A 26,034-nucleotide genomic window follows, 5' to 3' on the forward strand; every position below is an offset into this window, starting at 1 on the left:
ACGTATTATCCTGCCCATGCAATTGTAACCCCTCTGTACAGTATGTTCACAAATAAAATAAAATAAAATTTAAAAAAAAAAAAAAAAAAAAGAAGAGCTGTCAGTCTAAATGACTGACTTCCATGTTGGTTCAATTAGCTAACTTCCTTAAGTGAAAGCTACAAGGCAAGGAAAGCAGGCCTCCTGCTTTCTTGAATGATTCTTCAAAAAATGTTTTTTCCCAAATGGGTAAGCATATCACCATGAGTTCTCTACTCTAAAGCCCAGGAATTGAGTGAACTAAAACAAAGGAAACATGAAAAAGTGACTTGTCTGGTAAGGTCTTGATGCACCTTCAAATGAATTTGTTCTGAATAATACATCAAGTATCTAAGAACTCACATCTTAAAGCTATTTTAAAAAATACATTGTGAAGTGCAAAGCATCAAGAAAAGCAGTCATATTGCCTGACATTTGAAGAGGCTGGCTATTAAAAAAAAGTTTTGAAATTTTTTTGACAAGTACAGACAAGAATTCCTGAGCTATGGGTTGAGCATCACAAGAACTTTCTTGCTTTAAGATCTCACAAGTTCAAAGATACCAGCTGAGCCAAGAGTTCCACAGCTAATAGAGCTGTCACAGAAGTGGTTATGAAAAAATTAATACTAAGAAGGAAATATGTTAAGAAACAAAGGTATAGTCCATGGATGAACTTCAAACCCTAGAATATACACAGATGATCACAACAATCCCTTTCCTATAATGTTAAAGACATTTCCTGTGTTGTAACTGTGGATATTTAGAAAGAACAAACTTGTTACCTGAAGGCAGATATTTTGTTGGTTTTACAGTAGCCTTCAAAAGAATGAAAAACATGGTGTGTATACTAAATTGATAACTGCAGGTCAAGATACAAAAAGATAAAGGTCCAGTGCCCCTTATTTATTTCACAGAGATGTACAAAGCAACAATACATGGTTTGCGCATACTGGAAAGTAACATGACAATTTGCTTGAGGGTCTATACAATACCAAATGAAATAATTATTGACATAAAAAGTTTCATTTGGCAAAAGTATAGACATGAGCAAGAGATCTTTTGTAGGGTCCCTAAGTTCACATGTGTCTTATAAAAAGATTTCCTTAACAGGTTCTCTGTTTGTCCTCATACCCCCATTTCACCAGCTTTTTTTTTACATGCCTGGTCTGGTCACTGATTTGTTTTAACTATAGGTAGCTTAGATACAACTAAACTGTGAACTTCTGGAGTAAAGAGATTGCCTGTTAAGATATCTCTGTCCCTCAGTGCTAAGTGGTGCTTCTAGCACACAGCATATGTTCAATTAATACCTGCTAAATTTTTAAAAATGCTTCCCCTGTGGGAACATCTATGAAAAACATCAATAGACCCTTTGATTTTTGTCTCACGCTATCAAAGGTAATCACAAGTTGAATCTACAAAGCTCATGGAATTGGCAGTGCTATGAAAAGGAACAAAATTCTTTTTCAGATGCCTATAATTGCTCCATTAGAAGGGTTGAAAGCACAAAGAGTCCCTATGTTATCCCTGACTTCAAGTAGCTTACCAAGGCACTTTCACATGAGATCATCCTATAGAGACAAACTCAGATCCACAATTCATATTCGCAGTGTCTCCCTGTGGAACTAAGTGCTTGGGTTGAGGTGGTGCAGAACATGGTTAGGGAACCACCAAGATAGCCACTATGATAAGGCAATTGACCAGGCCCCTTTTTTTTTGTCAGTCGTGGGGCTTGAACTCTGGGCTTGGGCACTGTCCTTCAGCTCTTCAGCTCAAAATGAGCACTCTACCACTTGAGCCACAGTGCCACTTCTGGTTTTCTAGTGGTTTGTTGGAAATAGGATTCTCATAGACTTTCGTGCCCAGGCTGGCTTTGAACCATGATCCTCAGATCTTAGCCTCCTGAGTAGCTAGGATTACAGGCATGAACCACCGGTGCCCCTTTTAAAATCACATCTCATGGATGCTCCGGCTGATTTTCTAGAGCCCAGGGAAGGGTTCTTTCCATAGTGGACATTTGCAATACAGTAGAAAAATCAAACAAGACCAAAGCAATGAAGACAGATCCAAATATGACATTGGTTATGAATTAACAACATTTTTTTCCTTATTCTCTTCATCCTCGTGGTTAGTTATAATGACTGGCCCTGGGAATTTAGCCAGCAATCTAATATCTCATTTGACCTTTACGAAAAAATCTAGGGAGATAAAGAGGGCAACACGATTTCCATTTGCAAATTAGAACACCGATGCCAAGGAAAGTAGAGGAATTAACCCAGTGGCACACTCTGACGACAAGGCCAATATCCCCCGTGCCACCCACTGTTGTCAAGTAAGTCAGTCTCTGGATTAGTCACCTGATCCAGCTCAACTGACTATTCAAGTCATGTATTACTAAACAGAGAAACTAAGCACCCATTCGTAGTCCCTGAGAAAGGAAAATACAAATAATAAAGAAATATTAAACAACTAAGAAATGCATAGTTAGCACAGAAATCCCCAAAACAACTTTCTGAGGAAACTTAGTAAATTCTCCAGTAAAAACAAAACAAAATAAATCCACCATAATTCAAATCCTCCCAAACTATCTCCTTGATAGCGTCATCTTTCCTTCCCACATTGAACTTCATCTTAAATACCCTTTAGTTTCACCATTCCCAACTCATTGCAAATCTGTTTCTCTTAGACACCCTCCACCATCTCTCAGACTCATTGACAAGTCGACACAGGCATCCCACCTATATGGCCCTACTTGAAAGCTAATACTTCTGGAGATGGAATTGAGCCTTTGTCTCACAGGATGGAGGCCAAGAAATAAAGTTAGCAACAATTTCCCCATCAAAAAATGAAGTGTTGTTGCAATTTCCTAGTAACCATTAGAAATGCATTTAAGGAGCTCATTTGGCTATGGCCATGTGTCAAACAGTATGATGGGTTCACAAAAAATTAAAAATGGAAAAAGCCAAGATGGCAGGAGAGAGATGAGCAGCAGTTTCCTGCTTTGCCACTAGAGAATCAAAAGACAGTGGGGTGGATGACTAGGGAGACACACCGAAGTTCAATGTTAGACAAAGAGTAACTTGGTGTATGAATTAAAGAACATCAGCATGCAAACCTCTTCAGCTGGGTAATAAGGTAGAGGAGAGAACACACAGAAGGGAAAACCAAGAGAGACATTGTTGAAAATTTGGCTCAGGAACAGATGGAACAGAAAGGCAGTTTGAACTTAGCTGATCTGAGAGCTATCAATCACATGGGCTCTTGAGCAGTGTTTAGCATTTCTCATCATAAATGGTGCTGTTATGTGGAATTGTCTCAAGGTCACACTCAAACTTGATGCTTTAGAAAACCTAGTTCCCTACATTTCACTTTTCCTCCTGGAACTCACAAATAGTCCTTTGTAAGCAAATATGGTTCCACCAGAACACAATTGAAGCAAGCTCATTGAAAAATATATACAGTAGGCTTAGAAACAAGGAAGGTGATTTTACTAGACTCACACATGAGACACTATGAAAGATGATCTATTCTTTTAAATGATACGTGCACAAGAGTTAAAAGTCAAGTAACAGAGAAAGATTTGTAAAACCACCTCTTTCGCTCTCCCAGCTCTACCCTTGGCTTCTCTTGTCAGATAACTTGTAGTGCTCTCTAAATATAGAGGGAATACTTTGTATGGCATGTCACCAACTTTCTTATTATTGGGATTTCCTGGCTTTGATTCCTGTTTTCACTCTGGATCCAGAGCTCCTTACCATGTAGACCGCTAGCCTCCTTTTCCATTCCATAGTGGGCAGACTAGTCTCTTCATCTCTGTTGAAACAGGTTGGTATTTCCTAATGGCTATTTGTTCAAAGTGAAAGGAAACCAAAAGATAACCAGGCAAAGAAAATACAAAGAGCAATTTCACAGAGGGCAGATGTTGGAAGCTAACAATCCCACTAACAGCACCACAGAGTTACCGAACCCATAGGCTTCCCTGCTTTTCCTTTTCCATTTCCCTCTTCTTTTTTTTGCACCCTGGTTCAAATACACTTTGACTACACTAAGTCCTTAGTTCAGAATGCAAAAAGTGCCTGCTTTCCAGCCCTTTTAGAATAGTTGACAAAAACTCTCAAATGCAAATTAATATGTGGCTCAAGTTTGTTAGTTTTCTTACTCAGATCCTGTCCAATGCCTTAGCTCCTCCCTGCAGAAGCAACTGGAAAAATAACTGGAGCCTGGTGCTGGTGGCTCACACCTGTAATCCCAGGAGTCTGAGATTTAAGGATCGCGGTTCAAAGCCAGCCTGGCAGGAAAGTCTGTGAGACTCTTAAATCCAATAAACCACCAGAAAACTGGAAGTGGTGCTGTGGCTCAAGTGGTAGAGCACTAGCCTTGAGCTGAAGAGCTGAGGGACAGCGCCCAGGCCTGGAGTTCAAGCCTTACAATGAAAGGAAGGAAGAAAGGAAGGAAGGAAGGGAGAGAGAAAGAAAGAGAGAGAGAGAGAAAGAAAAGAAAGAAAGAAGAAAGAAGAAAGGAAGAAAGAAAGAAAGAAAGAAAGAAAGAAAGAAAGAAAGAAAGAAAGAAAGAAAGAAAGAAAGAAAGAAAGAACTGGAACCGTTTTCCAAGATCAACATGTAAGTATCAATTGACAATAGCACACATAGAATTCTCTCACATCACCACAAAAAAAAATAATGCTGATGATGGGAGGGTGAAATGGTAGTAAAGTTTGGTAGTCAAAATGTGTTCATGTCATTCCTGTAAAAATGCTGACATGAAGAAGACAAGCCTTTGGATTTCACCATCATTATGGGGACAACATTTCTTGTTCTCTTCACTGCTTTTTAGCAGGAAACTATGAAATTACAGAAAAGAGAGGCCCAAGTGAGCTCCCACATGTGAGGGGAGACGCATGCAGGAGGAGTTCCTCCTCATTCTGTGAGACATCTCCTCAAGCAACTGGCTTTGGTGCGGCAAGCCCCTTTCATGATGAATCCATGCACTACCCGGCTTTCTTTGAAGAGATACTACATCACAACAGATTTTTATAAAGGCACAATTGCTTCTTAAGTAAGCCTTAGGAAAGAGAGTTCCCCACTGAGCAAACACCAAAAAAAGTAAAATAAGAGTTTTTCTTTCAGGAACATAATTCATAAACTTTATTTTCCTGTTTCTCAAACCATTGTTTATTCTTTCTGTCCTCTGATTGCTAATACACTTACTATGATATTTCTTCATTAACTTATAATGAAGATTTAAATCTTGTATATATTTCACATGTGGGAAATCTAAGCAATTAGATTTAGAAACTTTAGAAACTGTTGATAAAGCTGCCATAATCAACGAGAGAGGGAATTTGTTTTGTTCATTCTTGCAATAAAACATTGCAATAGTTCAATAGCTCTAATAATACCAAAATGCATAGTGCATAAATCATATGTCCTGGAATTCATTTTCCCAGTGTAATACCAAAAGAAGTTTATCTTCCTAAATTTCTTATATTCATTACAGAATTACTAGTGGAAATAAAATGTAGAAAAATACTTAAAGATTAAGTAAAAATTGGGATTCAGTACTGAATACAATACCACATGATCATAGCACAATGATTAATGAGAAAGCACAATTCATGGATTTTTCTGTCAAAATGTTTTACTTTTGTGCCTATAAAGTTCAAATGTATAGACCAATAAGATTCCCTTCAAGTTTATAAAAGCAATATTGAAAGATAATGAGATGTAATGCATCAATATAAAAGAACTATCAATATGAAATGATGCTAATCAAAATGAACTACAAGATACAGAAACAAGAGTTTTTGGGTTTTTTGTTTTCTTAGTGTACTGTATGCAGTTATTTCACTATATTTCATTATCATCTTTGGTTTACCCCACTGTTATCATTGTTTTTTATTTTAATGCCTTTTGTATTATATATGTTTATCTGATTTGGGGATGGGATTTGGGGATGAGAAGGTAGTCATAGAAATTATGAGGCCAAAGACAAAGGGTGAACTAATGCAACAGTGATACTCACAAGACACTATATTGTAAATTAACTTTACAACTTAAAAGGAAGGGGAGTTGGGAGAAGGGATAGTGGGAAAGAATGAGGGAGGGAATAAAAATTGTTCAACAAGAATTTCTGTACTTATGTAACTGTAACCCTTCTGCACATCGCTTTTATAATAAGAATTTTAATTATTTCTTTCCATCTACTGGATTGGGTTTATCTTCTTGCTCTTTTTCAAGGAGGTTCAGATGTCTCATTAAATTGTTGGTTTCAGATCTCTCCAATTTGTTGATGTAGGAACTCAGAGCTATAAACATTCCCTTGAGTACTGCCTTTGCTGTGTCCCAGAGGAGCTGGTAATTTGTGTGCTCATTTTTGTTGAATAGCATGAACATTTGAATTTCCTTTCTAATCTCCTCCATGACCCACTCGTGATTCAGCATTGTGTTGTTCAGCCTCCATGTGTTACCGGAATTTCTTTGGTGGCTTTTGGTGTTGAGTTCTAATTTTATTCCCTTGTGGTCAGAGAGAATGCAAAGTATAACTTCAATGTTTCTGAATTTGGATGTTTGTTTTGTGGCCTAAAATGTGGTCTATTTTAGAAAATGTTCCATGTGCTGCTGAGAAAAACGTGTATTCTGATGTTTCTGGGTGAAATATTCGGTACATGTCTGTTAAATCTAGTTGATCTATGCAGTTATTTAGATCTGCAGTTTCTCTGTGCCAAGGAGACCTAGGGTTTCTCCTATTCCATCGTGTAATGTTTTCAGAGTGTCTGCTTTGACTCCTAGGTCTTTGATCCATTTGGAGTTGATTCTGGTGCAGGGTGATATATAAGGATCTAACTTTAGTTTTCTACAAGTAGTTAACCAATTTTGCTAGCACCATTTACTGAAGAGGCTGTCTTTCTTCCATTCTAGTTTTTCAGCTCCGTTATCGAAGATTAGATGGCTATAGGTCTGTAGGTTCATTTCTGGGTTTTTAATTCTATTCCATTGGTACTGAGATCTGTTCTTGTGCCAGTATCAAGCTGTTTTGATTATTATGGCTTTATAGTAGAGTTTGAAATTTGGTATTTATATTCCTCCAGCAGTGTTCTTTCTGTTGAGGATCATTTTTCCTATTTGGGGTCTTTTATTGTTCCATATGAATTTTTGGATTGCCTCTTCTATTTCCTTGAGGAATGAGGCTGGAATTTTGATAGGTATCGCATTAAATTTGTAAATAGTCTTGGGAAGTATTGCCATTTTCATGATGTTGGTCTTTCCAATCCAGGAGCATGGGAGTTTTTGCCACTTTCTAAGTTCTGTGTTGATTTCCTTTTTCAAGTTTTTAAAGTTTTCATCATAGAGGTCATTGGATGGCCAATAGACACATGAAGAAATGCTCAACCTCCCTAGTCATAAAGGAAATGCAAATCAAAACAACATTGAGATACCACCTCACCCCGGTTAGAATGGCTAAAATTAAGAACTCTAATAACAACAGATGCTGGAGGGGATGTGGACAGAAGGGAACCTTACTGCATTGTTGGTGGGAGTGTAAACTTGTTCAACCACTTTGGAAAGCAGTATGGAGGTTCCTCAAAAGACTCCACATAGAGCTCCCTTATGACCCAGCAATCCCACTTTTGGGCATTTACCCAAATGTTTACAAACAAGACCACACTAAAGTTACCAGCACGACTATGTTTATTGCAGCACTATTTAGTATAGCTAAGATATGGAACGAACCCAGATGCCCCTCAGTAGATGAATGGATCAAGAAAATGTGGTATACATACACAATGGAATTCTATGCCTCCATCAGAAAGAATGACATTGCCCCATTTGTTAGGAAATGGAAAGACTTGGAAAAAATTATATTAAGTGAAGTAAGCCAGGCCCAAAGAAACATGGGTCCCATGGTTTCCCTTATTTGCAATATCTAGTATATGTCTGAGTCAAGCAGAAAAGGTCAGATAAGGTGATGTTAGGGAAATGAACCCTAAGATATGTATTCAAATTTTTTTTTCTCTCATGCGATTGTTTCTAACACATTTATAAGATTATTTCTTTGTTGCTTTGTATGTCCCTCCCCCACAGTATAAACCTGCTTTCACTGTATTTGATGTCGGTATAACTTGTGGAGGGGAAGGGGAAAAACATATCGTTTAAATAGGGATACAGGTGGACCCATTGCAACAATGAGATGTACAAGCCCTTATGTCGAAAATGAACTTTACAACTTTGGTGTATGGGTGGGGGGAAGTGGGGAGGGGGAGCCAGGAAGATTGTGGGGGGGCAGGGGGAGGATGGGAAGGGGAAACACAGGAGGAGGCTACAATGCTTGGTAAGAAATATACTCATTATCTTGCCCATGTAATCGTAACTCCTCTATACAGAATTTTCACAATAAAAAAAAGAATTTTAAAAAAACACTATCAAAATAATATTTGGTGATGGTAATAGTGTTTGTTTTTGCATTTGGTGTTTTTCTTGTGGGGAACATGGGGGATAAAGAAAGGGAAGGAAGAATTGTGAACAAATGCAATTATGCTATTCAGTATACACTATGTGGAAAATTATCTATATAACTCATGGATAGAGACAAGATGAAGAAACTGGGAGAAGGAAAGGAAGGGGTGACATTGTCTAAAAAGAAAAAGAAAAGTAATGTACATATGACCACATAAGATGATGCTAAGACAAATGAACACCAAGACATGGATACAAGAGGTTTCTCTTTGTTGTTGTTGTTCATGGAGTAGGTTATGTTTTTGTTTCTTCTGTATGTTCTTCCCCCTATGATATAGCCTCTGCTGTTACTGTATTTGATTGTGGTACCTTGGTATTGTATTTACATTTATTGGAATTGGGGAAGGGAAGGAGAACAATAGATTGGTGAGACGAAGGGCAAAGGGGCAATCAGTGCAACAGCAATATACACAAGACAATACGTTTGAAACAACTTGCGTGGTGGAGGGGGGATGTAGGAGAAAATGGAGGGAAGGGATTACAAAGTTGGCAAGAAATGTACTTATTACTTCACTTATGTAACTAAAACCTCTCTGTACATCACCTTGACAATAAAAAAAGAATGTTTTGAACAAATAAAATGCTATCTCTACCATGAGTAAAGCCAAAAACAATCTATAAAAGAAGGTTAAATTTTTGTACACTATTTTAATTTTACTAAAAAGTAATTTTAACTGTCATAAAAATACTATTATTAGAGTTTGAAATAAAATATTCTTTGAAAAAAAGAAACAAGAAATGTACTCATTAACTGACTTATGAAAAGTAACTCCTCTGTACAACACATTAATAACAATAAAATTTTATTTTAAAAAGAAAATTATTTGTGCAATTAGATAGTACTTTGAGAAAATATATATAATGTATTATATATTTCATATATTATATATAAAAATATATATTTAATTATTAAATGCCTACCTGTGCAAAGAAACAGAATACACAAGACCTTCCCCTCAAGAAGCTTATGGGAATAAGAAAGACTTCTTTTGAATGATACATAAAAACTGTAACACACAATGTATTATGATGAAATAAAAATAAATGGCTATAAAGGAAGAACACATATCATTTTACTTATTAATAAGTAAGGAGGTATAATTTAAATTATACGTTCAGAAAGACATATTGTAGGAGAGCCCTCACTTGCTTGTGCAGCAGTGAGACAAAGAACAACTGTGTTAGTGGAATCCTTAGAACTTCAACTCCTCAGGCTTTGGATTCTTACCTTTATATAATGAAAGAATGTTGCAGCTTGGGTATCTAAAATTCCCACTGGAGAGTCAGCTCAACCATGTCCTTAGCCATGTGTCCCCAGCCTCAGTACTGGACCATGGCAGGATGGCCAAGCTCACTAGTGATAATTCATAACACCTCCATCTTATGTGTTACTTATGAAAAACTCATGTTTAGTCATGATGGAGAGTTATTTGGTGATTTGATTTATTCATCGGCATATTAAGAAAAAAGATGGATCACGTGGCAAAAGCAGGAAGGGAACTTTTGAAGAAGGAAAGAAAAGTGAAGGAGAACTCTGAAGTGCAGGAGGATCAGGCTGAAGGATTGAGTTCTCAGTGTGCAGAGAAAGGCACCGAGCAAGCTAAGCTGTTAATCATGATTATCTGAAAAGAAGTTAATTATAAGGTAAAATGATACCAAAGTAGGAATGGTCTGAAGAAATGGATAGGAAGAAGAAAGAAACGTGAACCAAAATCGGTGAGACTGATGTCAGAGCAATTCTGAACATCTGAGAGCTTGGAGTCGGAAGGCGCAGGTCACTGTCATACTGATTTCCCTCTGAGGTCCTTCATTTTTCACAGAGGAAATAAACTTCTCACTGTCCCTGCACAGGCGACCCTACCAACTGAGAGACTGTGACTCCTAGGTGAGCCATCTATCACCGAGAAGCCAGCTCCTCCATCTGAAATCCCCAAACTCCAGTGCGTGCTAAACCATTGAGATCTTGTGAACGTGCACATTCTGGTTCAGGTCTGGATGGGGCCTGCAACTCTCTACTTCTTCAAGCTTCCATGGGATACTGAGGCTACTGGGCAATGGATCACACCCTCCAAATAGCAAAGTCTAGGATAGACCTTGGTCTGAGAACACTCAAGTTACAGATCATTATACATTACATTACAAGCATCTAGGACACATAATCTACAGCCTATATTTATCATTATTTCCTTTCTTGGTTTGTCATTTATTACTCACTTTTTCTTGGAATTATCACTTTGAAGAGTTAACAGTTCAAAATAAATAACAATAAAATAAATGATTCCTTCTCATTAGGTAAGGCCAGTATTTCAGTTCTTAGAAATGAGAAATACTTGCTTTCTATCTTAACATATTCCATCATAGAGATAGAATGAAGGTGAAAAAACAAACAGATTCTATGATAATCAACCCCAAATTTCTCACTCAAGACCTCATGTGTCTGAATCATTACTTTATCTTAACTTTGAAAAAATTAAGCTTGCTGTTCCCTAAAACCACAGTCCAACTGTCACCAGTAGTTTTTCACCATTATTGTAAATATCATTTTAACTAATGTTGAACTCTTGCTACCTGCCAAACAAGGGTGCTAAAAAGCAAGCATGCATTGCTTTAACTTTTGCCTTACAATATTTTTTTGGGTGCTGTCCTGGAGCTTGAACTCAGGGCCTGAGCATTGTCCCTGAGCTTCTTTTTGCTCAAGGCTACCACTTTACCCTTGAGCAACCAGCTTTCTGGTGCTTAATTGGAGCCTCAGGGATTTTTCTCATTGGCTTTGAACCATGATCTTCAGATCTCAGCCTCCTGAGTAGCGAGGATTACAGGCATGAGCCACCAATGTCTGGCTAAAATAATTCTTAATCCAGTCCTATTTTATAGAAAGTCAAATAACTCATCAGAGGATCATACAGCTAGTTGTCAGCTGACCCTGAGTTAATCAGAACTGTTGGATTCCAAAGTACTAAAATTCCTGCTTCTATGCTATGCCTGTTATTACATGATTCATCACTAAGTTAAATGTCTTAAAGTATTTACTTAAGTATAATACATATATATGGTTGCTTATTTTCAGAACTTTGTTCCCTCCAGTCTCAGCAGCTCTCCAACAAAATGTTATCTATAATTTCTACCCATTTATGTTACAGTGCTATATTTAAATGAAAAGAGTTGCTAAAATCAAGAGCACTTATCTCTCCTAACAAAAAGAGTACACTCACCATGATTTTTTCCCAGTTGGAAATTCTATAGTCATTCTATGTTGCTTCATTTTCAGATACTTCCAAAAACAATGGAAAGAGTCTTTGTCTTTGTTTTGATATCGCAAAGATACTTCCCTGTGTGAATGGGGAGAGGGATTTATACATAGGCCTCACCTATCCCCTGGGAAGGTGGTCTTGAATAGTCCTCCAGATGGCTTTCTGTGTTAAATGGATGTTTGAACTCTGTTGGTGGTTCCTATTAGTACTCAATGGCAAACATGAGACCTCTATGTTCCATAGACTGTCAGCTCTGATTACATGATGAAAGCTAACAGCTCCTTTCACCAAATTGCATCTTGGCAGTTAACAGCTGTGATCCACTTTCCAATGATTATTTGAAAACCCATTAAAATGAAGAAAATCAGGAGGGTGATATGCATCTGAGACCTGGATACAAAAATCATTTCTTGCTTTTCAGATGTACTGATACTATGTTCAAAAAGACAAATACACAGTAATAAGTCACATGCTTTGAACAAAAGACTGGTATGTTTCTCAAATAAATGCTTTGTTCAAGCCTCACATGAAAACCACATTGCTTTGATCAGTATTTTCTTATTTTTCAATTGAAAATGTTAACTGGGAGCTGACAAAGGCTTTGTCAAGCATTCAGTTTGTCTTGGGCAGAAAACTAGATAAGTCAATTCCTGTGTTGAAATTGTCTTTGAAATATGTTTTTCTCATCTTTAAAGGTAAACCCTGCACAGATAACTCAAATAACAGACAATCTACCACCCTTTCAAGAACAGAGGAAAGACCTGGGCTTAGCTGACTAATGAAACATCATTGCTTTAAAAACTACTGGTAAGAAACACTGTTGAAAATATGAAGAAGAAAACTCAGAAATTAAATATTTATGTACTAATGTACCTGGCTCTGTAACAATAGAAAACAAGTCCACTTAAAATTAGGTCATCAGTTTTTACTTAAGCTTGTTTTTTATTATTGTTACCTGAATAAATTTTTTGTTACATGAATAGATTTTTATTTATTAATGTGAGACATATTGACACTTTTCATTTAATTCTAATATAGTACAAATAAGAGGATATGAAAACACATGATTGTAGAAACATATTGAGTTATAATGTTTAAAAACTAAATCTAAGGAAAGATTAAACCTTAGATTAAAGTATCCCCCAGCTTGCATAGAGTGTGTAGGAGAGAATGGGAAAACCTTTTAGCAGATTTTTTGAACATGAAAATATAATGGTGTGATTTTTCTTCCATTTGAAAAAAATGACTTCCTTTTTTGGTTGCAAAAAAACAAGAAGTTAGAAAACTATACACATAAATTTGATGTAGAATTTTCTATCTATAAAATTTAGGTGATAAAACTAGAACAAATTACAAAGCAATGACTCTAGCACGTGGGCTGAGATATGAGAATTTAGATAAGAGATGCAAACATTTCCCAACACACAGTTGTCAGAATTTAGTCCAATGATTTTCTGTGCTACTTGAATGATACCCAACTTTTGGATAACAGATAAAAAAAATAAAGCAGATGAGCATCTTAATCAACACATGGCTAATACATGAACAGCTGCAAATCCATGATATCAAATTTTGTTTTATCCTTTACATAAGCCAAATTCATCGTTCCACTTTAATGTAAGCCGTTTTTAAGTCATTTTTAGTAAACTATGTTTCAATCAAAAAGAATACAACCCTATCTTACTGACTCTAAGAAAGCATAAATAACACTAGGAGAGAAAATGGTTCTAGAATGCTACAGAAAGTACATTGTACACACTCAATGAAATCAGAAAATCAAACTGGAAGACCAGGGCTCACCTAAATCTAGTAGTAGGATGGGGGTGTCAATGTGTCAAATAGAAAACACTGTCCTCTTCCCTGCACAAGTTCTGAACCCAGAATGCAAATCAAAATAGCACTTTTGCTGCATACAAGAATATTTGGAAGAAAAAAAAAAGAATATTTGGAGAAGACTGGGAAGGTGGCTCAGTGGTAGAACGCTTGCCTTGCATGCCTGAGGCCCTATGTTCCATTCCTCAGCACCACATAAGCAAAAAGAAAAAAGCCGGAAGTGGTGCTGTGGCTCAAGTGGTAGAGGGCTAGCCTTGAGCTGAAGAGCTGAGGGACAGCACCCAAGTCCAGAGTTCAGGCCCCATGACTGGACTCCCCCCCCAAAAAAAGAATATTTGGAGAAGTGTCCTAGAGCTTGCCAACATTCTCTACCCTGAATCAAAAGTTCAGGAAAGCCACAGAGCATTGGCCACAAAGGCTGCCTTCCACTACTCTAGGATAGAAAGAAAAGAACAAAATCCTAGGTAAAAGATGAGTTTTATCCAAGAAAGAAATGTGTATGGATGACCCCAGATCACTTGCCAAGAACCTCCTTTCTGGACTATGTGGCAAGAAGTCAGAATTGTTCTAGAGAACTCTTTCCACATAAACCTGAGAACTCATGGAGAAGTATTCCCCCTAATTTTCCCAAACCGGAGTGCTCTGCTAACACACTGGATCTAACAATCCAGCCTGCGCTCAATTGGGAAAGATGTGTTCCTTTCTAACAGGAGATCAGAAATCTATCAGGAAAACTCTGGGCCACCTGTCTGAGCTCTACATCAGTACCAACTACAGTTGTTTTTGGCATCAACATGATAACACTGATGAATAGTACTAGTTTTGTTCCCAAACGGTACTATCATTAAATATGGAAAAGTGACCAATCAAATTAACTCTAAGGACCTCTTTTGTCTAAAATTTTCATTACAAATGTCTGGTACCATCCAACATAGCTCATCAGAGATTCTGCAAAGATACTGACATCAAGATAATTAATTAAAAAATGTCCCCAAGGACCAAGCACCCATGGCTCATGCTTGTAATCCTAGCTATTCAGGAGGCTGAGATTTGAGGATTGTGCTTCAAAGCCAGTATGGGCAGAAAAGTCCCCATGAGACTCTTATCTCGAATTAACCACTCAAAAACCAGAAATGGAGCTGTGACAAAGTGGTAGAGTGCTAGCCTTAAGTGAAAAAGCTCAGGAATTATACCCCGGCTCTTAGTTCAAGTCCCACAAATGACAAAAATAAAAAGCCACCATTTACCTCTGAAAGACCCCAGACTCACTGGGATGCTTTCTTCAATGGGAGGGCACCCCAAGAACCAAGACTCCAAACCAGCAGATGCAACAAGCAAGAGGATTTTATTAGGCGTTTGCACAAACGGGCTCCCTGTCCAAGGCAGACTGGAAGCCCGAGCAGTGGTTTCAGGCACTTTTAAAGACAAAAACCACAGGATTAGCATAAGACCCTAGGCTCCCCAGGATTGGCTCAGCTCTGCCCGGGAAGTTTTGTAACACTTGTTGAGAACTAGTTGGCTCTCTAGGGGGAGGCTTCCCTGGGGGGGAGTCCACATAGTTACAGGCTCATGATTGGTGGACATTTGACCCTAGTTTGCTGGGCTTACCAGATGGTCTTTATCTTGAGTCCCTTGCTGAGAGTTTCTAAACAGGAATTTAGGAGAACATACTCTTTTGTTCTTTATCTAAGTTTGCAGACCTTGTCCCTGGGCCGGCCTGCATCTGGACTTTGTAACTTTTTAACTTATTTCTGGGAGGGGAAGATTCAGTGTTAGCGCAAGCAGGTTTACAGAAGCAGAATTAGCAGTTAGCATATTGTAAAATGGACATAGCCCCAATTTCAATCTTTCACCTCCATTATAAATTTCCTAAGGGGACATTAATGCCCTGAAATTAAATTTCTTTACAAGTCCACAAGATTTAAAGTCTAAAATCATTCCATCCAAAATCAACTCCCTTCATTCTGCAACCCAAAGTTGTTACAGTGCAAAATAAAATATCTTGTCCTTATAAGTGAAACTAAATTCTCAAACTAGAATCTTATAATCGTTATTTCCAAACTTTCTAATCTGAGCAGTCAGAGCTGTTTTATTCTAGATTTAGGCTTATTTGTCTTTCTGCAGTAACTACTGTCTTCATTATCTTCCATGTGAATACATATGGTTCTGATAGGGCTTCAGAATTGAAATCAGTCTCTCACTTTTAGAAAAATGCAAAATTAATAGATATATGTGATTTTTTTGTTCTACATCCAAATTTAAAACATGCACGTAATCTCTGACCTCTTGGAGAGTTCGACATTATTCTAACCTACTTAGAATTACATTCCCAGAATAGTTCCTATTGCAAAAGCCTTATGTCAGTCTGTCCAAGAATCCATGAGTTGGAAGCAACTCATGTATGGGGAAGTACTGCCAGACACTGGCTGTCCTGTGATGTCCTTATACCGAAGAGCACACAGCCCATATATGCCATATCCTCTGGGAGGACATTTTATTAAGACACTGTCTTTTGACAAACTGCAAATTTGGAGTCAGCAAACCAGGTTTGCCATCTATAGCTTTCCCCTTTGATTTGGGTGCTACCAGCACCTGACCACTGTGTCTACAATGGACTCCTTCAAGTGCCATGCCCTTGACTATCTCTTTAGAAAGATGTTTTCACTTCTGCATCCTTCTATCTCTTTCCAAACCCTCTGATTATGGATATCCTTGGGACCATAAGACAGTCCTCCTCTGGAAGTTTTCCCTTTCTTCCACATTCATTTCAACTGGAGAACCACAGAATCGTTAACTGACAGCTTTAGTAGTGTGTAGAGCTTCTAGAATCTTGAGGATTTACATGTCTATAATACTATACTTGATACAACACCCTCTCTCTGTTTCAATGTTCTGGGCTGTGGTTAGCATTTCTTTTTCATTATGTATCTCTGTAGTAATGGGTCTTATTTCTAGCACTTAGTACATATCCATCAATCATTGTCACCCCCTTTGTTTTTCCCCTACTATCCCTTCCCTGCCCACCTCCCCAACTTACCCCTCCTCCCTGTCCACACCCCAAAGTTGTAAAGTTCATTTTCAAAATAGTGTCTTGTACATCTCATTGTTACAATGGGTCAACCTGTATCCTTGTTTCAGCATTTTGTTATTTCCCTTCCTCTCCCCAAATTAGAAAATGTATATACAAGATGCACTGTAATCAAATACAGTGACAACAGGGGTTATACCATGAGGGAAGAACATACAAAAGAAACAACAAATAATATAGGACATTAAAAAAAACAGCAACAAAGCAAAAAACTTCTTGTGTCCCTATCTTCAAGTTCATTTGGCTTAACATCACCTTATATGGCCATATGTACATAGATAGCTTTTGACCTTTTCTGCTTGTCTGGTAAGATTATCCTAGACACATACTAGTTATTGCAAATAAGGGAAAGCATGGGATCTAAGTTTCTTTGAGTCTGGATTACTTCACTTCATATGACTTTTTTCCAAGTCTTTCCATTTCCTAACAAATGGGATGGTGTCATTCTGATGGAGGCATAGAATTCCATTGTCTTTATATACCACATTTTCTTGATCCATTGATCTACTGAGAGGTTGGTTATGTTTTTTATTTTATTGTAAAGATGCTGTGCAGAGGGGTTACAGTTATATGAGTAAGATAATGAGTGCATTTCTTGTCAAACAAAGTTCTTTTATCTACATTCCATTTCATCTTCTATTTAGACAACCTGCCTTTCCATCCTATTGTATGTGGGCTAACTGCTTACTGACCTGAGATCCTTGTTTTGTTCACCTCCACTTCTTGCCCTATATTTTTTCTAACATATTATATATTGCCTTAGGTTAGGCTCTCCCAGAAAAAAAATGAGTGAAGGATTTGAATACAATTGAGTCCTGAATTAAGTGCTCCAAGACTGAGGAGATTGGGAGAAGCAGGCTGGAAGGAAAGTTATTTTGTTGCTGGCATTTTTTTAAAGAAGTTAAAATTTTGCATTATATCCAGGAGTTTGGAAATAAAATTTATATATTGGAGTTTGTCTAGAGAAGAAAGAAGAGAGCGGGGCAGGTAGGCTGCTATGCCTCTCGGGCAATGCCCGCTCTCCCTCCATATAGAATGGCCCAAGCTGCTCACCAGAAGTCCCCTGAGGACGTTCACAACTGCAAGCGAGGAAGGTGATTTAGCATAACTTACCAGTTATCCTTTTCAGTTTAAGGTCCTGGTCTGCTGGCCTGAAAGAAAACCTGAAGGAAAGCAGAAGTTGTTTCTGCATCCTGCCACTTAAGAGGGCTACTTACAAATAAACGTTTTAAACCCCCTTACTTGAAATTTTGCTTTAGTATTGCATGCTTGCTAAAACCTCCAAGGGCCAGCAAAGTTGTGACATGAAAGTTATATGTAACTGTGAAAGTTGTATCATGCATGTAGCCATGGAAGATATAAGGAGATTCTACTGAGGTCTATGCCATTTCAAAAAAGCCTGCACCCTGGAACCCACCAAGGTGAAAATCCTATCTGCCCTGACTTCCTAAAATCACTCTCTCAGAACTACTCTAGAAGGGAGGGAGGAAGGGAGAGAGGAAAGGAGGGAGGGAAGGAGGGAGGGATGAGCCAGATAAAAATTTGAAAGTATCTCCTTTACTGCAGCAATGTGCCTTGGCAAGTACTTGGGCACCAGTTTGACTGAATTCCTCTCCTAAACACAAGACAATGTAACTATGTTTTATTTCACTTGACTCAGCACCATGGTGACTTTGAAAATCCAAAATAATGCTCTTCAACTTTAGCATGAACAGCTCACTTTCATTCCTAATGCCAGGCAAGGGAGCAAAGATTTTTGGTAGCAGATGAGCAGAATAGCCCAACAGCTATACATACATATGACCATATAAGATGATGCTAAGTGAAATGAACTTCAAGACATGGACACAATGTTGTTGTTGTTCATAATATACTATGTGATTTCTTGTTTCTTTGGTATGTTCTTCCCCCTATAGTATATCCCCTGTTGCATTCTATTTGGTTTTGGTGCCCTGGTACTGCATATACATTTATCTGATTTAGGAAAGGGAAGGGGAACAATGGAATGGTGAGACAAATGACAAGTGGGGAAACCAATGCAACAGCGATCAATGTTCACAAGACAATATGTTGGAAATAATCTGTACAACTGTGTATGGGCAGGGATTGGGGGAAAAGAAAGTAGGAAAAAATGAGGAAAGGGGTAACAAGTTTGACAAGAAATGTACTTATTACATTACTTATGTAACTGTAACTCCTCTGTACATCACCTTGACAATAAAAAAAATTCTACCTTTGCTTCTGAAACATATGCTACACCGATTCAATTTCTCACCACTGGAGATTTCCTGTTGAGTTTCAGGCACCTGGAACTCTCCTGCTCTTGATTTTCAACCTTACTCTGGATTTTTAATATATTTTTTATGATTTAATGCACTTTTAAAAATATTTTACCCAGTGTTTTAATGTGTCTAATGTGGACAGTCATAGAAGACTGTAATTAATCTTCACTAATCAAAAGTTCATGGAAAAATCATATTAAATGAAGAAAGCCAGACCCAAAGAAATAGGTCCCATGGTCTTCCTCATTTGTAATAATTAGTATATGTCTCGGATAGTCCTAGCAGATGAGCGGAATAGCTCAATAGCTATGTACATATGACCATGTAAGATGAGGCTAAGGGAAATGAACTCCAAGACATGGAAACAGGAGGTTTTTCTTTGTTATTGTTGTTTTTAATGTACTATGTGATTTCTTTTTTCTTTCATGATTTTCCCCCTATAATTTATCCCCTGTTGTCACTATGTTTGATTTTGGTACCCTGGGCATATATGTGTATCTGAATTAGGGAAGGGGAGGGGAACAACAAAATGGTGAGACAAAGGACAAAAAGTAAACGAATGCAACAGCGATACTCACAAGACAATGTGTTGGAAATGAACTGTAAAAGTTGAGGGGGGGTTGAGGGAGAGAAAGTGGGAGAAAAATGAGGGAGTCATAGCAAATTCGATACGAAATGTACTTACTACCTTAAGATGCAATTGTAACCGCTCTGTACATCACCCTGACAATTAAAATTGTTTAAGTCCAAGTCATGTGGTGAAAAGGTGATGTCGGAAATACCTCTGGTTCTGTCTGGGTAACAAACAGTGAAAGCAGACAGGGAGGTCTGTCTTTATTGTTACTGTTTTAAATGTACCATGTGGTTTTAGTTTTTATTGTTGCTGTTTCCTTGGTATATTCTTTCCCCTATGGCATATCCCCTGTTGACACTGTTCTCGATTTTGATATCCTGCACCTTGTATATACATATGTCTAATCTGGGAACAGGAATAACAAAACGCTGAAACAAGGACACAGGATGACCCATTGCAACAAAGATACCCACAGGACAGTATATTGGAAACGAACTTTACAACTTCGGGGGGGGTGGGGGGAAGGCATGAGGAAGCGTGGGGGAGGTGGGGGAAGGAAGGGATAGTGGGACAACCCCTCTGTACAGCATCTTAACAATAAAATTAAATTAAAAAAGAAAAGTCAATAAAAAAAGAACTACAAAAAAATGACAATGGGGGTGTGTGCCTTTGGAATGCAAAGAGAGAAGTACACATAGGAAAGATGGAAGATTGGCTGAGACAAAGTCACATTTCTCCAGCCAAGATGGATTTGCTCACACTTCAAGAGGAACCACAGACTTTTCACATTCTTTCTTTTTGCTTTCTGCCCTGAAACCCCAACAGTGGTTGGTTCCCTAAATGGCTCTAGATTTTGCAGTGTCCTACAGAAAGTGATATATCCTATATCAAAAAAGGAAATCAGATTTCTTTTACTCATTGACTCCTTTTTGTAGATGAGAAGAGTTGTTAAGGTGGAGTTGCTAATGGAGTTTAAAGGGCTTATCACCTCTCAGCCAGACCTGACAGGTACAGTGTGTGATTCAAATACTTGCTCATTAGCCCTAGGCTTTACTGCCAGTACCTGCTGCTTACTGCCTAGCCTTCAATGTAAAAGTCTGTTTTTGATTCATCAAGAGCTATGACACAGCTTCCATCACTGTCCTTAGCAGGAGATTTTTACTTTAAGGAATTGAACATTACCTCTACAAGTGAGGTCTTATTATGTAGAAGAAGTGTAGAACTTCTCTAAAAAACATTTAAACACATCTCCAGTTCTAATACGGTGAAAGTGCAAAAATATTGTTTTTTTTTTTTTATTTCTCGCTTAGACTGCTACCAGGTCCTCATGGAAACACCTATTTCTGATCTTTCTGCCCTGCATGCCAATTTTTGAGGCCCTGGAAGAGAAGGCTTAATTTTGAAAATAGTCTTGCATTAACTGGTCTCTTCATTTTGTTTTTTTAAACTGATAATATCACATTTTTCATAAGTCCTTTTAAAGTAGGAAAAGGATAAAAATCATATAATCACATATATATGTATATATATAACCTCAATGCAAAGAATGTACTGAAACAGACGTCAAGAACTTTATACCAATGTTGCTTATTTTGTCAAATTCCTTGAATCTAAAATTACACATAGGACAGCAAGCACATTGACTTTATAAGAATGACATTTTTCTGTGTTTGTATCAAGGTAAGAATTAAACAATTAAAAAATACTACCCCATTTTCTTCTAAAAAGTGAGAGAATCCTTTCCTATGCATGGTGTCTCTTTCCATGGGTTCAGTTACCTGAGGCTTGAAAAGATGTGAAAAACTCTAGAAAAACAAATCCTTCAAAAGTTTTCAGTTGTGAGCCATTCTGAGTAGCCTGATAAAATTTCATAACATCCTGCCCCAACACACCCAGGACATGAGTTAGCCCTCTGTCTAGCACATTACCAGTCACTTAGCAACCAATGTGCCTGTGTGGTACTGTAGCTTTTATAATAGCCTAATGTGATGTCACAATGCCTAGATTATCTACCTCACCAATCTCATGACATTGTATCATCTCAGAACAAGGATAATTATAGTACAATAAGACGTTTTGAAAGAGAAAGACAGAAGGACCACATTCACATAACTTTTTTGCAGCAATTTTGTCCAATTATTCTCAGTATTTGTTATTAAATTGTTTCATTTACAAATTAAACTATGTCATAAGTACGTATGTGTAGAAAAAAACAAAGTATATGCAGAGTTCAGTGCTCTTTCTGGCTTTAGGCACTTACTCGTGATGTTGAAATTTGTCCCCCAGGAGACAAATAGACTATTCCCTTGGAAATTTCTGAAAGTTAATTCTGTAGTAAGTATGTCTTCTCATCTCCATGCTCCCCTCTTTTCCCAAGCTAGCATTCATTGCCTTTCTCTTGAGCCAGCATATCCAACTTCTTGACTTAATGAACATTTTCTATTCCTAAGTTCTGCCCATCACCACAGGAACTTTAATCATTTTTTGAGGTACACATATATGTATATCTGGTGATTTTATGTTTTAAGAAACTTACATTTTAATAAATACAAAATTAATGCTAAGGTACTATGTAATTTCCAAAGATGAAGACAAATCTTACTTTACCAAGTAATAGGGCATACTAATAAATATTTTCTTAATCATTTAAGAAAGAGATTCAACTCATTTGTTTTTAAATGATATCACAATGCTCAACTGGTCATGTCAATGGTAGACTGGGATTGAAAGAAAGATTATATTCCAGCTACCCTGTGGTCATGTCAGAGTTTATATAAGGAAAGATATCAATGAAAACCAGGGTCAGCAGTATACTATAGGCGGTGAAAAGTAAGAATCTCATGTGGGAGCTGAAAGCTGCTAATAATATTTGATTGGCAATTACATTAAACCTTCGGAAAGGCAATTATCACTCTCAGGAAGAAGGCAGAGATACAGCACTGATACAGGTTGGCTAATTGGAGCTCCCCAGGCCTCTTTTCACTTTGCTCAGTCACTTCTTCTATCTCAGTGTTATCAACATACCGTATAGGACTACAGGCCCAGGCCACAAGGTATATCCAAGTATTAACCTGGTCCCCTATGGCCTGCCAAGAAGTATAATTCTGAGGTCAGAAAACTGAAAATAAATCAAGAGCAAGTTCCTCATTCAACTCCAAGAGTCTTCGTATTGATGTTGATGCACATATTAAAACACTTACTAAAACCTAACCATGAATTTCATCATTAAAAATGAATTTAAAATGATCTCATTATTTGAAATTTCTAAGGTTCAATTAGGTTATTTTGATAATTCTTGAGTTTTTATTTTAATTGATAAGGAAAAGCAGAATGCATTAGATAATTAGCACAGTGGGCTAGAAACAGGCTTTACACCAATTAATAACATCATAAAAGAAATATGATTATCATACTTATTTCTTGTTAGCACTGTTGCTTAAAGTGTTGGGAAATCTTGGCCATATTACCTAAAAGATTGTATTAGATGCTTGCCAAAACACAGATTTGTCATAAATTATTTAAATTAAGTTGATAGCCTTATTTAAAATGCTGTGCCTTTATTTTGCCCCAAAATATCAACATAAACTTTCTTAATGCTTCATCACTATGACTGTACCTACTGGGTATGTTGTGTGTATGAAGTAAACAACATATGATTAGATATAAATCAATTAATCTAAGTGATAAGTTCTCACCTAATTTGTAACTTTCATCTATAGCTACTGGACAAACACCAGATGGCTTTCAAACTGATTCAGTTTAGAAGGAAAAATTCAAATAATTAGCTTGTTCATTGAGATGTGTAAAGATACTCCATTCCCACCTTTGGGATGAGCTCCCAGATGCTCTGTAATCAGTGATGAGTAATACTGTCCTGAACTATCTCAAAGACTCTGCTTAAATCTCAGTCAGCTCCAGACACACATTCAGCCAATAGCTGAATCACATGCCTCTCCAAAACCTTCAATAGTCCCCTTTTATCCTCCCAAACTCCTCCTCTCCCCTAAGACTCTTAGAAAGAGACTTTAACTCATTCCAACTTTTTTCTTATGGAAATATATATATGCACAATTTTTCCCTTAGTTATTCCCTATAAATACTGTCCTAAACATTGTTTGACCCACCCCATCACCCACCTACCCTATGCCTTTTCTCTTGCTGGATTCTCTATTTGGAGAACATTTCCCTGATCATCTTTGCCCTTGTAAACAGCACATGCTAAGGCATGAAGGCAAGAGACAAGAACATGTGAAGGAGCTCATGATGAGGGGAAAATGGGGTGCTCATGAAGAAGGCTTTGTGATGTAAGAATTATAAACAGAATCCACAGAATCACAGAATGGGAAGAACTCTGATACCATTGCAAGAACTCTCATTAGAAAACTGAACACCATGGGAAATTTGTAAGTAGAGGAGTGATAGAGCAAACACATTCTTTGGAAAAGTCACCTTGGCCTCATGTGACAATAAAAAACAAAAGACTATAGTGAAAGAGATCAATTATAGTAGACCAAGGCATGGAAAACAAATGTCGCAACCAAGGACTGGCAGTTCAAGTGGAGAGACAAGTAGACCCCAGAGATATCATGGGTTATAGACATGAAACTATATGCATCCAATAACAGAGAATTTTTCATCTTTTTCCTAACTGGTACATAATAGTTATATATATATTTATTTATTTATTTATCAAGTTCAATATGATGCTGTCATATATGTACACAATGTAATGTCAGATCAGAGCAACTAGTATATCTACCAACTTGAATACACCTCTTCGTGTTGGAAGCATTCAAAATCCTTCAACAGGATGACCCATTGTAACAATGAGATGTACAAGACAGTATGTTGAAAACGAACTTTACAACTTTTTGAGGGGGGGAAGGGGCGGAGGGAGGGAGGGAGGGAGGAAAGGGATGATAGAGGAAAAATAAAGGAAGGGGTAACAATGCTCAATAGGAAATGGACTCATTGAGGAGTTAGAAGGGCAGAGTTACATTTGAATATATTGATTAGATAGATAGATAGATAGATAGATAGATAGATAGATAGATAGATAGATAGATAGATAGATAGACAGACAGATAGATAGATAGATAGATACCCAGACACAAAATATACACACATATATTATAGATATATGTCTATATAAACACACACACACACATATGAAAAACGATAGGAGAAAATGCAAAATAAATTGAAATGAGAAATTGTAAATGAACTGCTGACAATGACAGATGGGAAGCATGATTAGCACTTAGGATTCTGGTTGCTGAGGTTGAAAAGAAAAGAAAAACTAAGAGAACCTGCTGTTTGCAGCTGCCGAACAAACAGTGGGTGAGCCAGATGCTCCTGAGGAACAGTTGCTCCTGTGGAACAATTTGGAAACACTGGGAAAAAAAACTAAACACATCCACCCTTTCCACAAAGCTATTTTTGGAACCCTGGTGATCATCGCAGAGTTATTTACACCTCAGTGCAAACACTAAAAATACCCTGATGCCTCTTAGCACTCCTTTTGATCCTAAAGTACTTTTATACTTTCAGAGATGTTTTTAAAGAATATATTTGCTGCATTTAGTAACCTGTACACTCACAAGTAGAGCTAAACTTAAAGTTGAAATGGAGATTTCTCTTCAAATTACTTTGTGTAGCTTATAGATAAGGCCTCTGAGGTGATCTGTGGCCATTCACGGTTCATTATTTCCTAGGAGAAACGTTCTTTGAATCCTGAGATTAAGTCAGCACCCACCATGCACCACAATAAAAGGGAGCACTTCCTTTTCTTAGCATATGACTCAGATGCCTTCCACTTTTACTGTATTTTACTGTTTACCCAATCTATAAACTACCAAATAGGAGATGTGTTGGCTTTGTTATTTTACCCTCTCCAGTGTGTACAAGTGTCAAACACATAGTTATGTCTTCAATAAACAGTTGTGCAATGAATTTATAAAGGAAAATTGATGAAGAGAATGAACCTTTGACCCAACAGCATCTCTTTTTCACCCAGAACCTGGGACCTATGAGAAAATACTAGCTCTCTGTAAGAGCAAAGCAAGAAGAAAATTAGAGACTTATTTAAATTCAAAATACAGTTAACTGCTATGTTTTTGCCCATTGTGTTTTGCTTGGAGGTTCACATTGTAGGGTTTCCATAAAGACAAAGAAAATTTTCAGATATAACAGGACAAGTGGCACACAGGTGTGAAATTCTCCTAGTTGGCAGATGCTGGGAGGAGCCAAAGGTTAATACAGAAGTGGATGGAATGCATAAGTCATACTTGAAATCAAGTTAGGGAGAATTGTGAAAGTCATCAGATTATTTTTTAATGAGAACATGTTAGTACAAATAAGGGGGAAAGGAAACGTATTTTTAAAAAATAAGGGGAGCCGGGCGCTGGTGGCTCACGCCTGTAATCCTAGCTACTCAGGAGGCTGAGATCTGAGGATCGCGGTTCAAAGCCAGCCC

Source organism: Dipodomys ordii, unplaced genomic scaffold (assembly GCF_000151885.1).
Source record: "Dipodomys ordii isolate 6190 unplaced genomic scaffold, Dord_2.0 Scaffold25, whole genome shotgun sequence".
NCBI lineage: Eukaryota > Metazoa > Chordata > Mammalia > Rodentia > Heteromyidae > Dipodomys > Dipodomys ordii.